This window comes from Chelonoidis abingdonii, chromosome 6 (assembly GCF_003597395.2).
Source record: "Chelonoidis abingdonii isolate Lonesome George chromosome 6, CheloAbing_2.0, whole genome shotgun sequence".
Classification (NCBI taxonomy): domain Eukaryota; kingdom Metazoa; phylum Chordata; order Testudines; family Testudinidae; genus Chelonoidis; species Chelonoidis abingdonii.
This window is the reverse complement of record NC_133774.1, coordinates 96,851,893-96,875,704: the sequence shown is the minus strand read 5'-3', so window position 1 is coordinate 96,875,704 and position 23,812 is coordinate 96,851,893. Positions and strand designations below refer to the sequence as shown.

The following is a 23,812-nucleotide window of genomic DNA, read 5'->3' as shown; positions in this document are numbered from 1 at the left end:
GCCAACAGAGTTTGGGCACAACAGTTTTAAGACCATAGTTTTAAGAGGTGTTATAGATTGAGATTTTCAACGCAGTGCAGGGGATATCGCCACACATTTGCTCTACTTAGAAAATGTAAGCTAAACACTCTATCTACTCCCTGCTGAAAGGGAAATACCAAATACCGTTGTCAACAGCTAGTCGTAGCTAGCGGGTGGGGGTGGGGGACACTTTGCTTCTGATCTGCCTGCAGTGAGGAATCCTCGCCTGGCTGACAGGACTCCCTTGGCACAGGGCATGCCCTTGCTGTGCCAGCCATTTCAGGATTTGGAACTCGATCCAAACTAAACCCACTGAAGTTATTCATTTCAATGGACTTTGGATCCATCTTTTAGCCTTTTAATGGACGGAAGACTTCCTTATTTAGATTAAAAATATGTTTTAGGCAATTTTTCAAGGATACTGTAGTTTTATTACAAAGATCAATTTGAACACTCCTTTTCCCCCTGGCCCTAAGTTTTAATTTTTAAATCCAAATGATCTCCCTACATCCAGTCCATACAACAGGGAGTCCTAAATCTGAAGTGCTGCGATTCAGAATCTCCTTGTTGCAAGGGGAGAGTGAGTTGTGCTAGGCATTTTAGCCATGATGGCAGGTCAGTCTAGTTAGAATTGTCTCAAGTTAGCATCCCCACAAACTCCAGCATGCTTTATCTGCTCAGCAAAATTTAAAATTCTTTCCAACCTACCCTTAAAAACAGAGAAAAAGAGATAAATTATCTGTACAAATGAATGCTTCACTGGTCACTGGCAGAGGCAAACACATCAGCATAGATGGGAAATAGTTTTTAAACAGTCTCTTTTAAGCCTTATGACTGAAAGATCGCTACAAAGGAATGATCAGTAAAAAATGAAACCTACTTCATGTGCCACTAATGATAACAGGTTCTAATACCTCTTGACACTTGTATAGCAGCATTTCTTTCTAGGATCTCAAAGCACTTGACACACATTCCCAGATTAAGTCCCACAATGCAGCTCAGTACGTGCAGCGCAGAAGCTCGTGACTGGAAATGCTGTACATCTGTACTGTAAAATTTAAATTGCAAAACATTTTATTTAAAATGATTGAAAGAGGCCGAGCACAGGGCATGCTCTAAATAGATATAAAGAATACATCAAATAAACTGCCCTCTCTCCTATCCTAGCAGGTATTATTATCCCCACGTTACAGATGGGAACACCAAGGCACAGAGAGAGTGATTTGTCCAAAGTCACACAGACAGGCAGTGGCAGGTCTGTATAACTGAGCTGACGGATCAAATCTACTCAAGCAACATCCTGAAGTTCAGTCCTCTGCTTTGCTTTAACCTCTTGGTAGCAACACATCGCCCTCTCGCTCTTGTTACTGAATTCCCTTGGTATGAGCTAGCTCTCCCGCTGAGTACTCTGCTGCCCTTAAGCCAGCGACCCTTGGTAGGCAGCCTGGTCTCTGCCCCTGCGGCAGGCTTCGCAATCTATGCTCAGCCCCAGATCCCGGCTTACCCCGCTGCTCCCCCGCCTCTCCGGAGCCCCAGCAGGGGAGGAGGCTTGCATTGTGAGTTTGGGCAGCGCGCAGCCGCAGTGCGGGCGGCCGGCTGGTGTGCCTGCTCGCTGGTACAAAGAGACCCGAGCGGGGAGTTCGGAGGCTGCGGGGAGGTGGGTGTCGCTGCGGGGCCGGGTGGCGTGCTCTGGGGGAAGCCGCGTGCCTGATGCATCCCCTTTTCTCTCCTGTCCTGCCTGGGTAAGGGCCCTGGGAGCCGCCTGCCCCCCGGCATGAGGGATGCGAGCGGAGAGGTGAGCGGAGCGGCTCTCTGGGGATCGCTTGTGCCTGTGGAGCTGCGGGCTGGGAGGGAGGGATCCAGGCTCAGCAGGGCAGCGCTGGGAAGCGCGAGGAAACTTTGTTAGACCCTTGTCAGTGTAAAGTCTGCTGTCCCCTCCCCGGGCGCACAGAGCTCTGATCCCTGGGGGGATCCCCTGGCAAACTCCCTTCCTCGGGGCTGGGGGCGAGAGGATCGTGCAACCCCAGCGGCTGCTTTGTGGCAGCTTCTCTTTCCCTTGCCTCGGGGCTGGAATGAGGTGGGGGTTTGTGGTGCAGCCAACTGGCTTCCCCTGCCTGTGCCCTGGCTTGGAAACAGGAGGAGGGGCGGCGTGGTGTGTCTGAACTATCTCCCTGGGGACATTTCCTTGGGAGGGGGAGGGTGGAGCAGGGCCGGGGGTTTAGTTGTGCAGCTGCATGCCCGGCCACAGCACGTTGGTTCGGGTTCCCCTTCACTTGACATTGTAATGCCCAGGGCTTCCCTCTCCCTCTACTTGCTGGCGGCTTTCCCCTCCCCAGCGGATGGAGGAGGCTTTTGGTCCTGAAACATCAATGGTATTTGGGGTGGAGGAGCACATCGTTGTGAGGCCAAGGTGATGGTGTGTCAGCGCTCCATTCTGTTCACCTTGTGGGGGCGGGGTGTGTGGGGGGCAGGATCTAACTTTCCTGCTGGCTCCAGTGTCTGTTGTTCAGCCCCTCCTTAGCACATGTGAACTAGCACTTTAGGCATAGTTAGAAGCTGATAATGGAATAACTAATGCCAGATCTCACACATTAGCTTGGGAAGGGAGTCTTGCTTGAATAGGTATAGTGGAGATGGGCCTGGATGCTGAGTTTGAAGCAGAGCTTTGTTCTAAGACCACATCCACCTGGAAGTCACCGTCAGGGGACTCCTTTATAACGTGGCCCTTGTTGTAGAGCTGATAGGGCATTCAGGTCACAGCTGTATTAGACTCTTATCCTCTCCCTCCCCCCTCTCAAAAAATCCTGCCATTGCTTCCACCAGTGACACGTTCTAGTGGAGACAAACCGCTGGCATATGCCAGCAGTCAGCACTATGGGCCAGATTTTCAAATGAGTTTAGCTCCCATTTAGGCACTTAAATAAGACCCAGCTCTTCAGAAGAGCTCAACACCTGGCAGATCCCATTGTGACAGTTACGGACGAATTTCAGATGAACATAGCTGAAAGCTCTTTTGAAAACTTAGTTCTGCTTGTGGGTGCTGAGCGCCATTGAAAAGCATGTCCTCATCCCCTAGGCCAGTGGTTTTCAAACTTATTTTTTGGTGACCCAGTTGAAGAAAATTGTTGATGCCCGTGACCCAACGGAGCTGGGAATGAGAGGTTTGGGGGAGGGAAGGGGCTCAGGGCTGGGGTGAGGGCTGTGGGGTGGGGCTGGAAATGAGGGGTTCAGGTTGTAGAAGGGGACTCTGAGCTGAGGCAGAGGGTTGGGGTGTGAGGCGGCTCAGGGCTCTGGGCTGGAGGTGCAGGCTCTGGGGTAGGGCTGGGGATGAGGGGTTTGGGGTGCAGGAGTGGGCTCTGGGTTTGGGGGGGCTCAGGGCTGGAATCCTGGTTCCCAGCCAATGGGAGCGCGGAGCCCGAGGCCTCTGGCCCCCCTGCCTAGGTGCCGGACCTGCTGCTGGCCTTTTCCAGCGCATAGTGTAGTGTCAGAACAGGTAGGGACTAGCCTGCCTTAGTGAGACAGCACTGTTCGCAGGACTTTTAAAGGCCCAGTCAGCAGTGCTGACCAGAGCCACCGTGACCTAGTGCCTTACATTCCGCGACCCACAGTTTGAAAACCACTACTCTAGTCCTGCAGTGAGCATAGTTAGATGATGTGGAGTTTGGTCTACACATTATTTATTTATTTTTATTTCAGTTGCTCATAGAGGCCAGAATCCTGTTATGCCATTCACTATGTAAACTCAAAACAAAGACAGGCCATACCTCAGTGAGCCCTGTTACCACTGCAGCAGTTCCACGGGTGGGAAATTTAGGGGGAAATGGCCGGTCTCCAATAGCTTATGGCTGCTGAAAATTAACTTAAAGCCCCATCCTAAAAGTTGTTTAATTGCACTTAAACTGAAGTCTGAGTTGATAAATCTTGATTCCAACACAATTAGACCTGTTCGATGGGATGTGTGTGTAAAGATGAGGTTTAGCCCAGGTAGGCCTAGACTAGAATACGGTTCCTCTTCAGAACTGACTTACTGAAACAGAAATAAGTAAAATTAACACTCAAATGTCCTAGCCACACTCAGAGAGACAATTGCTGTTCTGAAGCGCTGGCAAAGACAAACATCAGTCAAAAGGAGCAGAGGGGGAAGGATACAACATAAAAATGAAAATTATATATTTAAAAATCAATAAGTCCCAAGTTCCCCTCAACTTACCAGTGCTAATTGATTTCTTGGAGGATTCATGACAGCAGTAACTCTTGAGGGGGAGAGGATAGTGGCATGTATGTCTTCAGGAAGGGCATTCCATGTGTAAGGGGATGGGGAAGAAGATGTGATGCAAGTGAACAAATGGCAGTGCTTGGTCTCACCTACACAGGCTATAGTGTTCATCAGCACGGGTATGCTTAAGCCACAGTTAAGCTTGTAGGTCCACATTTTCAAAAGTGATGAGTAACTTTGCCCTCATTTTTGGGTACCCACCTGAGACACCTTAAATGGGCTTGACTTTCGGAGGATGGGTGCAGGCTAAAAATCAGACCCCTTGTTAGGCACTCAGGATTAGGAGACACTTTTGAACACAGTGTGTGGGGCTACAGTGTTGCAAGTATATTTTTAAAAAGTGTTTCAGGTGAGCTTTAAAGCTCTAGCATAGATGGGGCTTTACTGTGACTGCCTTGTGAACAGAAGTTTGACTTTAGATAAAAGCTAACAGTTTCATTTTTCTCTTGTAAAGCTAACGCCTGTTACATTGTAATTTTTTATTTAAAATGAGAGCTCTCTTTTACATATTTTAATTAAGAGAATAGCTTGTCTGGCTTAGTCAGTCACCTTGGGTCTTGGCTATCTCAGAAAGGTGGCATGCCAGTTTGCTAATTGAGAAATCAGATTTATATTTGCCTCTGTAACTCTTATTTCAGCCTCTTCTGACAGGGTGACTTTGGGTGAGATCAAGGGATTGGAGGTGTATGTATGTGAGGAAGGGAATAAGTACAGAGGTAGAGAAAAGATGATGCAGTGTAAAGTGCAGAAGACCAAGCTACAATAATTTAATATGCATGAAAGACATTCAAAGAAGATCATTCTTGCCAGGATGGGGGTGTCCTCCAGGGCCCTGGTCCAAACACCCGATGACTACTTATGTGGGTCTGTGATACCTCCAGTAGGTCATCTAGTTCAAGGATTCTCAAACTTCATTGCACCACGGCCTCCGTCTAAGAACAAAAATTACTACATGACCCAGGAGTGGGGACTGAAGCCTGAACTCAAGGGCTTCCGCCCCAGCAGTGGGCTTTGGCCTGTGCAGTGGTACTTGGGGTCCCAGCCCACAGTTTGAGAACCGCTGATCTAGTTCCTGCCCTGCATCAGGACAAGCTTTGCCAAGTAACCTCTCTCCACTTTGTAAACTGTGTTACACTGCTTAGGCCTGAGGATGGATGGGGCTCAACTGGAAAACGTCGAAGTTGTCACCAATAATTTGATGATGACTCCAGACTAAGCATATTGCTTCTGTAGCACTCCACGCTAAAGTAAGAGACATGGGACTGAATTCCATTTTAGTCTAGACACGTGTAACTCTGTTAACTTCCATGGAGTTCTTCTGGACTTATCCTAAGGTCACTGAGAATGAAATCAGGCCCTTGGATTGGAAATTAAACCTAGGTGTCTCAGGTGGCATGTCAGCAAGGGCGACCTAGACAGATCACTGTAAATGTTTATTGGCACCGATGGAAATGGAAACTGCCTTGTTTTTCATATCCAGGAATATCCTCTAAATGAGACTAATTCATTACACAACTTCCTTCCCCTCCCCTCCTTTCTGGCTTCTAAACTCTAATACCTATGTGTGTCTCAGTTCCTGATGTGCATTATATATCTAAATAATAGATATGGGAAGTGACTTTAAAACTCTCTAATGAAGAATCTGTTTTGTAACTGATGCGGGGTCTCTCTTTGCAGCCTAGGAGAAGCTGTCAAAATAGGCAGTAGCTTGTGCTTCTTGGTTACAAGTGTACAATCTGTTAAATGGGAACAGTTGCAAATTTGTTATGGTGTCAGCACCTACTGTGGCTGTGGTGCAGGGATGAGGAGCCTTCTGGTCAGTTAGCAGAATTGAGTAATAGTGAAAGTTTCAAGCATCAACACTGTTCTGATCAGAAGCTGTTTATAGAAAAACAGACAGTCCCTTGTAGATTGCCCTTGTAAGTTTGTAAGGCAGTGTGTGTATAAATGGTAAACTTCTATATAATACACATATTAGTGTAAATTTTAAATGTATTTGTAAATACTTGTGGATTGTGATAAGGCAATCCAGCACATTAAATAAATAAGTTATTTATTTACCATGTCCTAGTGACTAGCATACTGGTGGTTGTGATTCCATGGGTGAACTTAACAAAGATTTGTGAGAAGCTTTGACTATTTACCCTATCATCCAATAAATGTTTCCATGTTACTTAAAATAAAAATGTTTACAATACTGTATAAATAGATGGAGGGCTTCTTGGCTGAAAATTTAACTTGTTTTTATTTTGTAAGTAAACCCTGTGAAACTATGACTAATCAAATATTGCTTTTTTTTTTTTTTATAAATCTCACTTAACCTTTGAAACTAAAATTTGCCTTAAATAACCATTTAGATTTGTGATCAGACTTGCAATGTAATTGACTCTAATGGGCCATAATTCATTTAAAGTATCTTTAATAGTGTCTTTTTGTGGCTGAGTAACTGACAGTGATGTAGAAGAGCATTTTAGATTTATCGTGGAATAATTAAGGCAACAACTTAGAGTTGTCAGCATTGGGACTCCACCTCTTACTCCCATTAGAGATGCTGTATATTGAGGTGTGATAACAAGCAAATTATATTGTGCCAGTTGTGAGAAAGCCAGGGCCTGAAAAGGAGGGTGACAGTACATGTCAGGAATGAACAATTAATGGAATTCATTACTATAAGCGATTGATGTATACTTATGCAGATTACCTCGAAAATGTTCCTTTCCTATTGCTTATGTGAATTGTATCTTAACTTCCAACTGTTTCTAACAAACTGTAGCACCTAATGTCATGCAAAAATGTACTTCCTTGGGAGAGCTCTACTTGGATTTATGACAATATTGAGATTAAGGCAATGTCAATTAGCTAAACTCAGAATTCAGATGTCATGCATTTCAGATTTCTACATTAGGTGGGACTATTTAAACAAACTCTTAATTTTTTTTTAAAAAAGCGAATCCCTTCTGCAATGTCAGAAAAAACAATAGGACTGGAGTAGTCATTAGAACCAGAAAGGGAAAATAACTATTCTAGTGTTGCAGTACAAGCCTAAAGAAAGATGAGAGAATGTCACTGAGCTTTGCTAGTGAGTCATAGGCCAGAATGATAGGATCATCTAATCTTACCTCCTGTATATCACAGGTAATTAAATTTCCCCCAGTGACCCTTGTGTTGAGAACAGTAACTTGTGTTTGGTTACAGCATCTCTTCCAGCAAGGCATCCAGTCTAGATCTGAAGACCGCAAGAGAAGGAGAATCTGCTTCTTCCCTTGGTTGTTTGTTCCAATGGTTACTCACCCTCAGTTGGTGGTGAGGAAGGGAAATCGTGGCTATTTTTTAATTTGAATTTGTTTGGCTTCAGCTTCCAACCACTGGCTCTAGTTACATCTTTCTCCACTCTATTACAGATCATGTAATTGGGATTCAGATGTACCTTTTAATTCCTTGCAAACGTGAGCAGACTAAATGAGACGTGACTAGACAAAATTGAACTAACTCTGTATAGGAACTATTAAAACAAAATTAGTCTTTGGTATTTTGCCTGTTTTGTGTGGATAGTAAAGTAGAATAACTATCAAACTCCCTACCCCTGGAAAATATTTACTCTGTATAATAGACAGTTTTAAGAATGACTGCTCTTTGACAGCTCATGTGGTACCAAGAGAATTCCCACTTTGCTATGTAAAGAGGGAAGGGAAGGAGAGGTTGGCATCTTGCACTTTTTCAGCCTTTGCTAGTAAGCTTGTCTGAAGATGGTGGGGTGGGATGGGGGAAAGAAGTAGGTAAAGTATAGAGTAAATGATTCATTTCACCTACTTAATGCTCGGAGCTAGTCTAGAAACCTATGCTTTTTTATTTTTTTTAAAAATATTTTCCACTTCCTTCAACATTAGAATTAGATAATTAACCCTATTGACCTATCATGCCCAGCTCAGTGAGAATTATATAGGTGTGGCCTGCAGACTCTCTCTAGTGTTGGGGCTAGTTTTGAATAGCTGTTGTGATGTGTTGAGAGTTACAGTAGGATTGTTTCTCATGCTGATGTGAGGTTTCTGTTAATAAAGTATCCCTGTGAAAGTGGACATATGACAGTGGGATTGAGCGAATATCATTGCTCTCTGTTCTTATAGTGCCTCACATGAGGGTGGTAGTGGCTGAACATTTGAATGGAGCCTGGTTATTACCCACAGGGAGAGGTTATTCCATTGAAAAGTGTATTTGATGATTAATAGTGTTACGGAGGCAATAATCGGAGGGAGACGTGAGAATCTCTGTTACAGGCACCTTCTCAGAGCTGGGACTTTCTCTTGATATTTGGTCAAGTCTGCTGCTCTTTGCACAAAATATCTTCCCCTGACTTCAGTGACTGGAAGTACAGAAGTAGACTCTAAAGCCAGACTCTCCAGCAGCCTGGGATTTAGGAAGTCAGCTTTCCCATCGACACAAATATTCCATAATTGTACATCATGGGAGTTTCTTGGACTTTCCTGTGAAGCATTTGGTACTGGCCATTGTCTGAGCTAGATGGACTACTAGTCTGAACTGGTAGGCCCATAAAAGTTGTCATGCCTCCTAGAGCTTAAATATTAAGAATATATTTACCTACCTCACAGATGTGCGGTAGGGTTCAGTGTTTATAAGTGCTTTGAGACCCTTGGACGGAAGGTGCTGAAGGCAATGACAGGTATTGGTGGCAGCCTGTTATCACATAAAGACTAAAACTAAAGCCATATTCTGGGAGTTTTTATTAAACAAGCACTTCAACCTCTTGATCCTAACAAAACCCAAGCTTTTTTCTGTCTTCCTTCTCCTCTACTCCTCCCCAGTCCTGAATATGATGAACATGGTTACTGGAGATGTTACCACTCTTGAAATAGTAGTGAGAAAGCAAAAGTGGAAAGCTCTGAATGTGCTGAGTTCGGAAGGGGTTTGATATTACACTCTCTGAAGGAACAGAAGAGTGACTGTACTGAGAAGCAAATCCATGACTTGTTCTGTAGCAAAACCAGTTCAAGTGAGCTCAGTGGCTCAAGGGGTGTATGCATGGGCACTCTTTTTTTTTTTTTTCTGGGATCTGAATATATTCTTGTCACGTGCATAACAAGTTCAGTACTTTTATGGCTTCTCTAGACAGCACTGCAGTATGGGCTACAGAGGTGTGAGTTGCACCTTGCATTAAAGTTTTGAGCTGTAACTGACCTGGATCTGTGTAGACCCCTTTTCTGCCAGGACTATGTTAATGTGAGCTAGGTATCTTTTAGTTCATGCTAGCAGGGTCAACAAGGAGCAGTTATAGCACAGCACTTCAGTGCCTGCTGCCTTTGCATCCCTGTGGTCCATGGTGTGGGGCTATATAGATAAGCCCTCAGTTTCCACTTCATTTGTGTGCATTACAGGTACTGCAAATGTGACCACTTCTGTCTGAAGAACCAGTACTAGAGTCAGGGTGGATTAAAATATTGATTTTTTTTTTTAATTTTATTTAAAAAAAATCTGTGATTTAAATAAAAAAAATAATTTTTTCTTAAAAAAAAAAAGCTGTTTAAAAATAACATGTCATAATGTCAAATTTAACACCTAAACTTCAAGAGTACATACATTATTTTTTAATGTAAATTTTTTTTAAAAATTGAGCCCTCAAGTTTTAATGAGTTAAAGCAGTGGTGGGCAACCTGCGGCCCGTCAGGGTAATACAGTGGTGGGCCACCAGACGGTTTGTTTACACTTGCGTGGCTACCTGCAGCTTCCAGTGGCCCATGGTTCACCGTTCCCGGCCAATGGGAGCTGCGAGAAGTGGCAACCAGCACGTCCCTGCGGCCCGCACTGCTTCCTGCAACTCCCATTGATCAGGAACGGTGAAATGTGGGCCACTGGGAGCTGCGGGCTGCTGTGCAAATGTAAACAAACTGTCTGGTGGCCTGCCAGTGGATTATCCTGACAGGCTGCAGGTTGCCCACCACTGAGTTAAGGGATGCTGCCTTTTAAATTATAGACAGAATTAGGGGGAAATAGCATTAACATTTTAGGTCTGCTCAAACTTTATAAATGTCGCAATATAACGTTCTGCATTAAGTATCTATAGTATTTACATTCTTTACAATTGAGTGAGTGCTGACATTTACATATTTCCAAATGTAAATACTTCCAATTTCTGTTGTGCAGAAAAGCTTTGGCCTTAATTACATTTGATTTCAGTGTAGCTACCAGATACAGAAAATGGAGAAACTGGTTATGAGTTGAAAAAGCAGGGAAGCTTATTTTCCTCAGCCAATTTTCTGAATAAAAACCAAGTGGAAGATGAGATCTACTAACTCTAAAAATCTGAAGGCCATGGGACTGGATTTTCAAAGGCATTTAAGGTGCCTTAAGATGCAGATAGGCACCTACTGAGATTTTTTTCAAAGGTGCCTAAGCAGGTTGGGTGTTTAACTCCCACTGAAATGAATGGGAGTTAGGTGCCTATCACTCTATGGCACCTTTGAAACAAATCCCAGAAGGCACCTAAATACTCTTCAAAACCTGGCCCAAGGTGATCAGAAACAATCCACCAGTTCACTAACTACAGATACTTGATTGTTAGTAAATCTGTTACTTTTAAATGCAACTCATATGTTGATACATCTTGATAAACATACTGTTTTCCCCTTATGTATCAGCATTTCTAAGGTAAATTTATTTAACTAATAAAAAATCAGTTTTTTTTTTAAATGCTGCAGATCAATATATTTTAATTGTTACCAACCAATGGGATTCAACCTTTCTTTAGGAAAATAACAGAAGCAGAAATGAAAAACAAGATTTAAAATCAGTGATTTTTAAATCAAAATTTCCTGCTTGCTGCTTTAAATCATGACTAAAATTAGTGTTCTACATAGTTTTGATTTAAATCAGTCTGTCCTGACCAGAATGGGGCAGAGCGTGTCTTGTCAGAACTCTGCGTAGGAGCACTAGATCACACTATACTTGGATAGAGAATTGACTCTCTCATTTGCAAGAGCACTGAACTCTATTAAAATTTTGTGGGTGGGTAGGTGTGATGGGAGTGAGAAGGAAACAAATAAGCAAAGTCTTAGGCTGTGGCTACACTACTGCTTAGATTGATATAACTTACGTTGTTCAGGGGTCTGAATAAACAACATGATGTAAGTTACACTGACCTTAGCGCGGTCCACAACAGCGCTTTACTGGGGGGAGAGCTTCTCCTGCTGACATAGTTACTACCGCTTGTTGGGGGTGGGTTAATTAAGTTGACAGGAGAGCTCTCTCCCGTCGTCTTAGAGCGTCTGCACTAGCATGAGCATTGGTGCAGCTGCACCGCTGTAAGCTCTGTACTGTAGCCATAGCCTTCGTCTCTGGGCGAAATTCTGGGCCTAGGAAGGCCAGATTATGCTGAGCTGATGATGCAAAGCAGCTTTAAAGCTGACTTAAGCAACTTCCTAGGAATTCTTCTGTCATGTGGGGGAGGGAAATCCAGGGCTGGCATAAGAATGTTGTAGCTGGCTCTGTGCACTTCAGCCGTGACCTCTGCCCCCAACATGGGCATGGTCAGAGAACCAAAACGTCTGGCTGATCTGTCTCTCTGCTATGGAGCCACAGTCATCTGAGCATAATAGAGAGTAACCCTGAGACAACTCTGTTGTGTAAAAGACAAGCCTACTGGCCTCTGAAATAGGACAGTGCAAAAATGGCTTATAGGCAAAGCCAGCTTTTGGCCCCCTTCTCTAGTTCATAGGTCTGATCCAGCATGACTGTTCTTATGTCACATTGTCTCCAGTATCCTGTCTCTGACAGTGGCTAACACCTGATCCTTAAGAGGAAGGTGTAAGAACCTTGCTGTAGGCAGATGTGGGATAATTTGTCCCTTACCATTGGTCTCATACTGATATCTAATGAGTAGATGTTGACTTAAGCTTTGAAACATGAGGCTTTATTTCATTCAATCTTTTTGTTAGCATTAAGTCTAGGTTTTCTTGTTATCCATGTAAATGGCTAATCCCTTTTTGAATCTCGCTAAATCCTTGGCCTCAATGATTTAATGTGGCAATGAGTTCCACAGTCTGTCTATGTGTGGAGGGGAAATCCCTATTTCCTCTTCATCAGTCTTGAATTTCCCAGCTCTAATTTAATTGACTGTCGCTTATTTTTGGGTTCTGAGAGCTCCCTTTTCTATACCATTACTTATTTCAGATGCTTTTATCATGTCCCCTCTCTTTTTGTCTCCTACAATAACAATCCCAATGTTTTTAATCTCTCTCTTCGTACAAAAGTTTTCCTACATCCTGGATCATTCTTGTTGCCTTTGTCTGAACTAACTTCTAGTTCCACAATATCCTTTCATAGATGGGGTAGCTAATGCGGAACACACAATTCCAGATAAGGCTGCACCATTGACTTTTATGATGGCATTAAAATTGTTTCCCTTTTATTCTTCATTGCATCCTTTATGCATCTCATTTATTCTTTTTGAGCACAGCTGCACATTGAGCTGTCTACAATTCCTCCACCCCCTTGAGCTGTGAGAACCCAGGGGTGATCCAGGATTTGGAAACAGTGACCAAAAACACTGTCCTGTGATTAGAGTTGTGAAAATGTCTCTCCTTTAAACTTTGTTCTATAGATATATATATTCATTAAGTTTGACATAGCTTCTTGTTCATGTCAAACTCTGGAGCTTGTGGTAGGTTGTGAAGGGAGGGGATAGTTTAAAAATTTCCTTGCTCAGTGTGTTTCTATTTATTTTAAACTGCAATTGTTTACCTACTTAGGGATTTCTTATTCTTCCCACCCACCCCCTAGAGTGAGGAGGTATTAAAGGTTGGATGTGTTTGTTTAGGTGCATAAACATGGCTATATGATTCCACAGCTTCTGTCAAAGTTCTTTACCTTCATTTCATGAATTCTTAAATAGGAAAGAAAGATGGAGGCAGAGGACTTCTGTTTTGGGCCAGCTGTGACCAAAAACCCTCCAGCAGACAATAGTTAACTATCTATAAATATTAGCTTTTCTGCTCTGTGTCAGCATATGATAATGCAGAGGCTCTCTAGAAAGAACTCCAAACTCCTTTCTCTGATTTGTAAATAGGAGGAAGGCATTTTGGCTGCCCTTGCTCTTCCAAGTGGGAGTTCTCTTCAGAGCCTTTCAGTGCTGCTCCAAAGAGTGCTACAGTCTCATAGGAAAATATGTGGGAATTCCTACCTACAAAGAGTATTTATTTTCTCATTTATGTGGCTGTTTTTTAAATAAAATGTTCTGAAATATAATATGAAAATACTAAAGGACAATGAAACGTGTATCTGGATGGTCTGACAATAAGAACGTGGACTCGGTTACAGTTAAAAATAATGGCATTGTGAAATTCCATTTTGTGTCTCAATTATTTCCAGGTTTGTGTGGTGTGTGTAGTGTTTTTAAATGAAACTGAGGTGGAGAGGTTTGGTAGGTCTGTATGGCTGTCTCCCAGCTCTGAAAACTCACCCGGGATTCTGAAGTCCACAATATGTTCTTTCTCATTTATGCCTCATTACCAGTCTTGATATTCTGCACTCTGTTCCCTCTCATTCTCTTCAGTGTCCCTGTAAAGAAAACATCTATTGACTCGTAAACCAGGATACAGTGCACTTCACACAGCTGTGTTTGCTCTGCAGTGCCAATCTGGAATAGAAGTTTGCTCTTCCATAAGCAGATATAACAGAGTAGACACAAGCAGAAGACCTGTTGAGAAAGAAGGTGCTTAATTTAACTTATTTTCTACTCTGAAGAGAGATTGCATGCTAAGGTAAAGCCTAGTGCATTGTCTGAGCAGAGTGAATAACTGATAATGACTTATTGACCGGAATCTGGCATCTTTGTTTGTTTGGGGATCATCTAAACTCAGAAAGATTTGTCATTTTGAAATTTATAGCCTCAGGAGTTTTTTGTTCGGGTTTGATATCTTAACTCTGAAATTTGAACTGTGCTTTATTTTGACTTGTCACATAGTTGCACTTAGGGTGTGTGCACAAGTGTATGGTGTACCTACTCTGGCTTCCCTTAGGATGAGGTTGCTTTGTAGTTAGGTTTCTGGTGCCAATGTTCACAGACAGTGAATGTAATTTTAACAGATTGAACTTCTAAACAGACTTAGCTTTTGGTTATATAGTAGCACAACACAATTACATGAATGTATGCAGAAAGGATGCCACAATGGTACAAAAGTGGCTGGAGTAATTAACAAAATCTTGAATACATTTTAACTTCTGTTTTGCATTATTAGTCCTGCTCTAATCATTAGACACTTCACATTGATTTATTGTGAATTTTTTTTTTCAAATTCCCTCTCCTTGCCTCCAAAAGAACTTCTAAGACAACTCTACATTCTCCAGCTTCTTATTCATCTGCTGAGTAGCATTTGTTTTTCCAGAAACTGCGGGCAAATTAGATTTCTTCCCAGGACTACCTGTAACTAGGCCATAGGATTGTCTCTGAAGTCAGATAAGAGGAACTAAAATACTTATGTATTTTATAATAGTTACAATATGATTATTATAAAACTCAGCAACCTATGTTTTTTGTCATAATGTCATCAGTACACCACAGTTGGCTAGTGTTTCTTTTCTCTGATTTTTAAGAGGACCTAATATGGACCAGGTTCTGGAGTGCGAACTTTCAGCCTTCAACTGAAGGCTGGTGGTGTCAGAATCTTTCACAAATATTTGTCTGCCATGAGCTTATTTCTCTTCAAGTGTCCCACCACTGGTTCATTTCCCCCTGTGGTAGCAATGGTGAGAGTGTTAGTATAGCCCAGATGCTGGCAGCCCCTGGCATTTTTAGTACCATGTTGGATCAGTGACTCTGCTTGAAACATCCGTGGCTGCTAGGGTTGCCACCTCAGAGATACAGAAAAAATCAGCCACTGGCCACCCCATCATCAAAACCCGGCCATGGTCCACTCTTCCCCCTGCACCAGAAATGGTGCTAGTGTTGACTTCTAGCTAATTATTACTGAAATATTAGAGTCATTTTACACGCCTACAAAACCTCCACAATACTTTATCCTAACATGGCACCATGGTCCAGACTAGCAGGGGTGTGAATTGTAGAGCACTCCAACGTGTCTCAAGTGGGAATACTCCCCGGTCCCCATCATGTTCCGGCAAGGCAGTATAAACCCTCCAGGTGACTCCCTGCATTCCTTTCCATTCTAGCAACAGTGAAGAAAATTAAAAACCAAAGACAGTCTGTGTGTACGCACTGGGATTGATTTTTATCATGAAGTTGTGGAAATAAGTGTTCACAAGCAATCTGTGTCCCACAGACAGTCTGGGCTAGGGAATGACCGGAACAGCCATCGTTCTGCAGTACATAGCCATGATCATCCTCCGGTGGACACAGGGCTTGATCCTGGTCCCATTCAGTGACTCGCATTGTCTAGAATAGTGCAGGATCAAGCTGCCTGAGACCCCAACATCCTAGGAGTGAGAGGAGTTTCTCTGAGAGCAGTTCTCTTTTTTTCCTTTTATTTCCAGGATTGTCCCTTCCCCCTCCTCTCTGCTCTTGAGATGCTGCTGACTGCACAGACTCCATTTGGTGTAGAGAATCCTCTTTTGTATGAAAAAAGAAAAATATCTTTAATCGCCTTCAAATATAAGTGGTCTCTGTTAGCTGGAGGCTGAAAGGACAGCAGGAGCTGAACAGTAAAACTCTGGACGCCTAAGCTGTGACAAATGGGCAAAGAATAGGGAAATCCAAGAGGTTCACTTGTTTTGTGAGGAGCAAATGTTAGGTGCATGTGGGTCTTCCTGTGAGGTAGTTCTGAACACCTGTCTGAACACTTGTCTCTGCTTCATGTTAAGTTGGTGGTAGACTGAAGTCATAGACTGACAGAGAGTAGCTTACAAAATGCTAGTGAGCTGAAGGGGAGAAGGAGTGACAGCCTGGCAGCTGTTGGTGCTTTTGAAGTGAAGGCACTAGAGGCTTCTGGGGGAGGGGAGTTGGAGAGAGTACAATACGAAGCAAGATGTTATAACAGAAATAGTGGAAGAGACCCAGAATTATTACACTGAGCCTTGGTATCCTCCAACTATTAGTTGGAAAAACAAATGTGAACTTCTAATGACTAAAGATATTTTCCCCTTTCTCAAAACAATTCATTTATTTACCTCAAACTGTCACTTTACATTACAGTGGTCCTGGAGCTGTGTTTATTGAGCAAGTTGGAGAAAATGATAACCTCTCTGCAACTATCTGGGTAAAAAGTGAATTATTGGGGAGTGGTTTTGTATTTACTACAACTTCATGCAAATGGCACACCATAGTTGTTCAACATTAATGGGACACCAGACATATTACTCTTTGTGTTAGCATTAACACTGAAGCAGGACTAACAGGAGTGGTAGGTAGGTTCTAGTTCTCTAGTATGGAAGAATTATTTAGGCATCTGTAGCCTTGCCTGTCACAACAATATTGAGTGCTTATGAAGATGCTCTGTAGAAAGCACCCCACAACTTCTTAAATTGCTGTAAAGCTATTCTTCTTAAATTATCTACAATAATCCTCTATCCAAGATACTTGGTGTCAAGATGGATAAAGGCCATGATTAAAAAGAACTTTTAAAAAAATTACAGTTTTCTGGTTCTTTACTTCCTATTTTATAGCCTTAATTTGGTAGAATAGATGTTTTGTATTTGCTTCTCTCATTTGTTTCCCAGTTGCTAGTAGAGTTTCAGATTTTTACATAGATCTTCTCTAATAAGTTTCACACTTAGCATGTTCACTTGTACTAAAAATAAGTCCAGGGCTTCATTAGCATCTTTACTGTGAGAACAGTGCAAGCTGAAACACTACACAGATAAGCAAATAGCCCAGGCTGTAATTGGAGTCAGTATTACCTTCTAATATGTTGAACTTCCACAAGTCAGGAAAGCTGAAGTACTAGGAACAGACTACATTCCATCAGGGTTTGCTGTTTGAAGTCAGTGGGACTTGTGCTCTAAAGTCATTTAGATGCTTCTGAAAATCGCACCATAGGCTCCTGTATATGGGCATAGATGCCTAATGTTTGGTTAGTGCAGGGGTCGGCAGTCTTTCAGAAGTGGTGTGCCGAGTCTTCATTTATTCACTCTCATTTAAGGTTCTGCGTGCCAGTAATACATTTTAATGTTTTTAGACGGTCTCTTTCTATAAGTCTATAATATATAGAACTAAATTATTGTTGTATGTAAAGTAAATAAGGTTTTTAAAATATTTTAAGAAGCTTCATGTAAAATGCAGAGCCCCCTGGACCGGTGGCCAGGACCCGGGCAGTGTGAGTGCCGCTGAAAATCAGCTCGTGTGCCGCCTTTGGTGCACGTGCCACAGGTTGCCTACCCCGCGGTTAGTGTGACTTCTTACAGGTCAGAGGCAGAAGGGTTGTGGGGTGGAAGGGGTGTGTAGTCTTATTTTATTTTTTTATCTTAAATAGATTTAAAAAACAACAACCTCTGAGCTATTCAGTACAGGGGCCTATTATATTAAGCCCTCAGAATGTGAGTGGTGGAAGTTCAGACTCTGGCATTATGTAATTGGACATACAAACATGAGTCCTACTGGCACTTAGTCCACTCTTCCTTCATGCCCTCAACTGAAAATAGTTTTTATTTTTGTTTTGTTTTGGTTTTGGTCAGTTTGCTCAGAAAAGGAACCATTTCCCCTTCCCTTCCCTCCCACTCTGAGTAAAAAAATTATTTAATTTGGATTGATGCTCCAATACTCAAAATTCCGTTGTCTTAACTTCAGCAAAATCCGTTCAGTCTCCTTTCAGCCAAAGGTGGGGTGTAATCAAAATAAAGCCTCACACGTGACCAGCTGCCTTGCTAATCCTATTGCTGCCTTAAGAATTCTTCTATTCACTAGGAGAGTTTTCAGTTTGCAAAGCAACATCTGAACCTGGATTCAGTTGAAAATAATTAAGGCAGCAAGCTCGCATGTGAGGACTTAACTGCACAACATCCCAGCTCTTGCTAAAGGGAGACTGGTTTTGCTGAAATTGAGAAAACAGAAATGTGAAGTATTAACAGGCAGTTCCGTGTCCGCCCATGATGAGTGCAGTAGCTTTTAAAAAACCTGTCAAGGACACAGGCCAAATGGAGTTCCACGTGGTCCCGCTTACTGATAAGCTTCTGAGTACACCATCCTATCGATCACCTCTCTCTCTCCATCTTAGTGGTCTCGACCATATTTAGTGTGAGCACCATCTTGATTGAAGGGATTAGGGTGTTTTGAATCTTTAACACTAACTTTCTTTATCCCTATTATTAATCAGCTGTTGAAGTTAAATAGATTTTAAAAACCTTGTTAAATGGTCTGACCAAAAAAATCCCCTCAATTCCTCTGTGGTTGTCATTTCACTAACTCTTAGCGTAGATATCCTAGCTTTCTAGGATAGATGGGCCTGAATTTGAAAATGAGCAGGATTTCATTTTCCAGGTGGTATGTTAGAGAAAGCTTTCAGGCCTTGCTCATACATAAATAAACAAAAGTGGCATTAGCTCAACTTTTTTTTTTTTTTCACTAAAGTCATCTTTCAAAACCCTCCAAATTTCAGAAATTATGAAAAAGCAGAATCCCTATCTGCCATCTGACCCTAGTTAAACTATCCAAATATCTTGACACCATATGGCTTCAACTTCTGCACTATGAGCCACCCTATGTCTGTACCAATCATCTACTGCATATGTGCTAGCAGCTTGATAGGAAACTAGCCTGCTGTTCACCCTCCCTTGATAAGACTGCAGTTTTCTCTCTGTGGGGAGAGGAAGGATGGCCTTGTGATTAAGGTAGAGGTTGGGAGATGAGAGATCTGGAGTTTTTCTCCTTGTACTTAGAGAGGTATAATTCCATTGTTGTCTATGGTGTAATCTGTGATGTACATGTGAACATGGCTACCAGGTTTCCAGAATTTGTGACATGCCTGACTTTGGACAGGTCACTTTGGCCTCTTTGGCTCCATCTCCTTATCTGTGAAATGGAGAAAATGTCTCTTGTAATTTAGGCCTTGGCTACACTGGCACTTTACAGCACTGCAACTTTCTCGCTCGGGTGTGAAAAAACACACCCCTGAGCACAGCAAGTTACAGCGCTGTAAAGCGCCTGTGTAAAGAGTGCCCCAGGGCTGGGAGCGCGGCTCTCAGCGCTGTAAGCTAATCCCCATGGGGAGATGGAGTACCTGCAGTGCTGGGAGAGCTCTTCAAAGCGCTGCCGCGAGAGCACTCCCATGGCAGCGTTGTACAGCTGCAAGTGTAGCCATACGCTGTGTCTCACTAGATTTCTGTGAAGGACATAGACCTAACAGGGAAGGTGTTCATATATATGAAGTATTCTTGCTGCAGCATTACTTACACCATTTGACCTTTAGATTCTCTTCAGTGCCAGGTGTTGCAAATTATACAGCCTTTTAAACTCAGGGTAAGTATGCTCTATGTAAACGAAGGTAGGTGTAGTTTAAAGATGCATGTCTTTCTCTTCCTCCTGCAGGCAATTTCAGAATGGAGAGTTTTTAGTTGTCATGTTAGTTGAGGCAATGTCTGCCTTGTATGGAGAGTGCACTGGGGCTGAGGTCTATGCTGAGACTGCATAGGTTGCCTGAACTCTCCTTTCCGATACTTCCCAGTGTCGGACTTGTGGCTTTATTTGTTCAATGTAATCCTAAACTTGAATTTCCTGGTTTTTGTGTGTGTATGTATCTCTTTTCTTCAGTGTTCTATTAAGTCTCTCCTTTTTCCCCTCTCTATGTTACTTACGTATTTACAACTTTAATTCCAGCTTAAAGGCTTTTGAGCGTCTGGGAATTGTAAATGATTTGCATCACAATACGGGCCCATGAGAGCTTTCCAGAAAATGTTAGAAATGCTAAAGAAATCTGTTTCGCACTGAACTTTACACTGTGTGGTTTTTCTTGTGTCTTATTTTAAAACATGGATCCAATTGGACCTTGGCAGGTTGGGAGGCATGCCTGACAGAAGTTGGCAATACTTTTTGTTGAGCTGGCTACCAGAGATCACTTTAAATTAGAAGTAACTGCAGAGTAACAAGTGCATCCCCAGTGGGAGTGTAAGAAATTTAGCTCTGTGCAGCCTGCAGTGAGAGATTTTCAAGGACATCCAGAGAACAAATGCTTTACTTCTTTGAAGCCTGTGAATAAACACTCTTAGAGATTGGTCAGGGGAGAAACAAAGAGCTTGTTGGGTGAATTTGCCCAAAGGTCAACATAAAGTCTTTAAGGTAGAATGAGGATGGAAACTTATAACGATTGACTCTGTGGAATATTCCTTTCAACACCTTAAATCAGTCGTTGTGTCTTTTAATTTTAATGATGGGTTCTTCACAGAGGAGAGCCACTGTGGATTTCTTAGCTGGTTGTGCTTTGCAAGTCATCCTAGCAGAAATCTGTCTGAGTTGTTAAACACCATGCTAATAGACATTAGTACTGTGAACATATTAGACTATGAATGCATCTGAGCCTAAGAGTGAATAATTAGAGATGTAACCCCTGGAGCATGTTGAAAGGGATGTACTTGCATAATATTTTTTTAGTGGGATGGGCATAAGGAAGCAAACATTTTACATTAAAAAAAAAACCCACCCCTTCCTTTAAACAAATGAATTCAACAGATTCTTCATTCTCTGATATTTAAAAACTTGTTTTACACATTTTTTTTAAGCCTCTCTTTGTTTATATATAAAACATTATGGTATTTTACAAAGAGAGATGCAAGTTCAAGACCCTATTCACTGAAAGATCACCAAAGTATGAGTTCTGCAGCAACCTTTAGAATTAACTTTGTTTCACCTTTTTCCCCCCCGCCAGACATCAAAAGTCGGCTTCTTGTCTGTCACTGACAAAGTTTCTCAAAATGCATTATTGTATCTAAGGTTGAGGCCTTTAATAAGTAGCTTCAGAACTTTTGAAGGACAAACAAAGGGGGGGAGAGGGGGCCTTAATTTTTCTACTGTTTTAAAAAGCTACCGCTATAATTCTCAGCTGACGAAAGTGTCCTGCAACTGCTTTCCTGCCTGATGATAAACTTCTATCAAGTACCAAGAGAAGAAATAAATTCTGTAAAACCTTCCTGTTCTGTAAAACTGTACCAGACTGTAGGTGCAAATAGGCTATCTTCTCTTACCCTTCCCCTGCCCCCACCCTGTTTCTCAAGGTGTCTGGAATTTTAATGCGAATTCCCAATGCAACTGTGTCCATAGTCCTTGTATGTTTAAACTTGTATCAGGAAATGATTTGTCAGAAGATCAGAGCACTGGTGGGGTGAATGAACTTTTTTGCCAAACCACAGATTTGGCCTGAATGTAAATATTGTCTGATATTTCGGAGGACTGCCAGTGCTCTTGATGCGAGAGTGATTTCTGGCTTACTCTCAAATTATGCTCTGGTTTACATTACTAATTTCATATAGCAGTCTGAGTGGACTGTCGGAGCTCATAATTTGAAGTAAGACTAAATGAATCAATAGTTGCATGCAGATTGGCTGAAGGATAATGACATCTCGTTTAATTTATCACCTCTTGAGTGAACTCTTAAAACACCAGTCCAAGTTTCCTAGTGTTGGCAATGCTTCTTATTCTTAAAGCCCCTGCACTTGAGGATCTCAAAGAGTGGGTGTAAATAACTTTCATTACATCACCCTTGGGAAGTTCTGTGATCCCCATTTTACAAGTGGGGAAACAGTTTAGCTCCTGATCCTCCATCAAAGTTTGTGTGGACACGGTCGCTTGTGAGCACTCATTCCAGGATGCGAGTATGAGATGGGCATGCATAGGACCCTTGAAAGGCATTGTTGAGTTTGCAGAGAGCATGCGTATGCTGAACAATGGGGATGCACAAGTGGGCTGAGTTATCGGTGAAACTAGTCAGCATTTTCTTGAATGTGTTAGAAATTTCAAAATGTGAAAATAAACTTTAAGAAAATCAGGGTATTTGAGGGGTGGGAGTTCAATTTTTTTCACTCCAGGTCTCTACCTGTGGGCATGGCTCTATGGCTGAGTACACACAGATTATCTCCAGAACTGTATAGGCCCAACTCAGGCCAAACTAGGACTGTATATACTAGGGATAGTTGAGGCAAGTGTGAGCTGGAAGGCGAAGCAAGGCTGTGGTTATCACTTAACCTCCTTTGGCTGGTGCATCAACTACTGGTGTACAAAAGAGAAAGCTGAGCTGGGCACTCTTTTATAAGTAAGGCTGCGAGTCTTTCATGGGGGTCCCGGAAAGACACGGAATCCATGACTTCTGCAGCAGCCAGAGCGGCTGATCCCAGGGTTGCGCGAGTAGCTGGGACAGCCACAGGACCAGCTGCGCTGTCTATTGCTTGGGTGGTCCCCGGCACTGCCCCAGAGCAGCAGTTGGGCCCTGGGCCACACACCCACCCCTCCTAGCATCTAAGATTTAATTAAGGGTATTTTTAGTAAAAGTCATGGACAGGTCATGGGCCATGACTTTTTGGTTACTGCCTGTGACCTGTCCATGACTTTTTAGTAAAAATACCTGTGACTAAATTGTAGCCTTATGTATAAGCTTTGAGACGTATTTTGCAGCAGAGCTTTTGAGAGAAGAGGTTGAGAGACAGGTGCAGCATCTGGGTGAGAGGGACTCTGTGCAGTGGCCCAGTTCCTACCTGTTCTGGGACTAGTAAGCTGCACCCACAGCGCACTGAGGACACCCAGAATGAATAATGTGACTTCCAAAAAACCACCAGCAATACATGAAAGCCAATTTCATTTTGAACCTGCTGGCTGTATGCCAGGAAGATGCTGAGTGCTGGATGGCCCAGCTCCCCCAAATATTACGTCTCAAAATGTGTAGGACTGATGACTCTATCGGGGGGCTCACCCTAGCTGAAGAGTGCTGACACAGGCACCTTGCACGTATTGGACAATGCCTGAAAGGTCTTATCAAGGTGTAGAGCCCTTCATATTTATAGGAGGCAAAGGCCTCCTCTTGGCTCACAACTTTCTTTCTTCACCCCCAGACCCTGGTAGAGGAGAACTGTAGACAAGCCTTGCAGCCCACCAGACCTCTCAAGGCAGATAAAAGCTCTTGCTACAAGATGCCATTCAGGTTACCCTGATCAGGTAGTGAGACTGTTCTCCCAAGCAAGGTGAATAAGCCTGTGCAACGTTGCCATGCCTCTTGGGCCTGGTGCATCTGAGGGCTAGCCCGGATTGAAGTGGAACCAGTGAAGGCAAAAGCCATCAGGAGCCCTGGTTGCGGAAAGGAAGAAGTGGATCCCAGGATGGATGGAGGTTCACAGAAGACAACATTTGAGTCATTATTAGAACTAATTAACTGAATAATCCTCCTGCTACTAGTGATGCAAAACAGAGACCTGCATTACAGTAGGAGGGAATTAACGGTCAGTACAAATTGGGAAAGGAATAGCCCTAAATAATGCAAACAGGAAGAGGGGAGACTGAGTGGCCTGTGATATTTTATTGCTCCTTTGGAAGGATCAGCAAGCTGCCAAGGCAACAGGGGCAAGGGTGGTTTTTTTTTT

At 42.8% G+C, this 23,812-nt stretch overlaps 1 protein-coding gene across 2 annotated transcripts in view; it reads left to right on the top strand.

The window, feature by feature from the left end:
* Positions 1-1,629: 1,629 nt before the first annotated feature.
* KANK1 (KN motif and ankyrin repeat domains 1) overlaps positions 1,630-23,812 on the top strand; it is a 177,625-nt gene continuing 155,442 nt past the window's right edge. The window contains exon 1 of one of the 2 annotated variants that reach the window (XM_075067266.1): positions 1,630-1,763. The gene's annotated coding sequence lies outside the window, so the exon portion shown is untranslated. Of the gene's footprint in view, positions 1,817-23,812 lie in introns of both variants that reach the window. The other variant, XM_032801802.2, reaches the window with a different exon arrangement.